This window comes from Chrysochloris asiatica, unplaced genomic scaffold, assembly GCF_000296735.1.
Source record: "Chrysochloris asiatica unplaced genomic scaffold, ChrAsi1.0 scaffold00014, whole genome shotgun sequence".
Classification (NCBI taxonomy): Eukaryota; Metazoa; Chordata; class Mammalia; order Afrosoricida; family Chrysochloridae; genus Chrysochloris; species Chrysochloris asiatica.
The window spans coordinates 19,773,705-19,775,294 of record NW_006408532.1 but is presented as its reverse complement, the minus strand read 5'-3'; positions in this window follow the sequence as shown (position 1 = coordinate 19,775,294).

The following is a 1,590-nucleotide window of genomic DNA, read 5'->3' as shown; positions in this document are numbered from 1 at the left end:
CATAAATTATACATTCTGTGTTCTGAAAAGTAATGAATGTTTTCACCTGTTTGAGCTGTGCCACATCAGTAAATGAAGGTCCTGAAAGCTTTGCTCTATCCATGTCATGAAGGTCAACACTACTTTCAGGATGCAGTTCTTCCTCAGTTGAATTGTGAATGCATTTCTATCTGGTGGTTGTTATGTGCCATGAAGTTGGAACTGACTCATAGTGACCCTGTATAGGGTTTCCGAGACTGTAAGTCTTTACGGGAGCAGAAAGCCTCATCTTTCTCCTGCGGAACAGCTGGTAGTTTCGAACTGCTGATCTTAAGGTTCGCAGCCCGATTCATAACCACTATGCTACCAGAGCTCCTTATTTCTATCTGAGGAGCTTGTAATTTAGCACTATATCAGATACAAGTTTCAATGCTATTCGTTAGGTTTTTCAGGGTCTAATCCCTCAGATGTTTACCATCTAGTCCTTCTTCCTAGTGTTTTTTTAGTCTGGGAAGCTACCTCAAAACTTGTCTACAATGAGTGACTTTGCTGGTATTGGAAACATCTGTGGCACATGGCATTGCTGCCAGCCTCACAGCAGCTCACAAACCACCACAATATGACAAACTGACATGCATAAGGGGTGGGCAAGACTAGGTTATGTTAAAGAGGACTATGTTAACCAGACAGAATTGTGGTGGGATGGAACACCGTTACTCATGTCACCACCCTTGTGCAGGTCATTTCCTTGATCCAATGTAAGGAGAATTTCCCTGGGTGTGGCCTCCATCACCTTCTATATCACAAGAGATAAAAAGAGAGAGAAGTGAGCAGATAGGGGATGGGGCCTCATACCACTAGGAAAGAAGAACTAAACTAAGCATGTCCTTTGGACCTGAAATTCCTGTCTCAAGAATCTCCTAGACACAGGGGAAAATTCATGACAAAATAAGTGAAAATCCCTGATAATGTTGTGTCCATAGATACTGAGAAAGTATTTCCTTAAATGTGATGCCTGGATTCAGATTTCTATACTTCTTAACTGTGAGAGAATCCATTTCTTTATTAAGTGTCATCAAGTTGTTACAGTTGTGTTATAATGTTAAGTGCTGTGGACTAGGTTTTGACACATGGCTACCTTATGTAGGATTTCTGAGGACCAGTGGTAAGTAGTTCAATTCTTATCATACAGCGCCATACCAAGACTCCTCTGTTATAATAACGCTAGATAAATAAGACTGAAATATCCCATTCTGAGGGATATTTCATCCATAATCTTTGAAATCTAGAATATAAGTTATTTGCTTCCAAATTATAGTGGTGGAATATTTTTAGTACAAACTCATTTTAAGTTGTCCATGAACAACTATGGAGGACCACATACAATCTCTGAATAATAAATGAAGCCTTTATGAATCAGAATATTTTAAAGTATAGTTAATGTTTTCATAGTGATAAAACCTGAGGCAGATTGTGGAACCGACCATCAATTGTTCATATGCAAGTTCAGGCTGAAGCTGAAGAAAATTAAAAAAAGTCCACGAGAGTCAAAATATGACCTTAAATATACCCAACCTGAATTTAGAGATAATCTGAAGAAAAGATTTTATG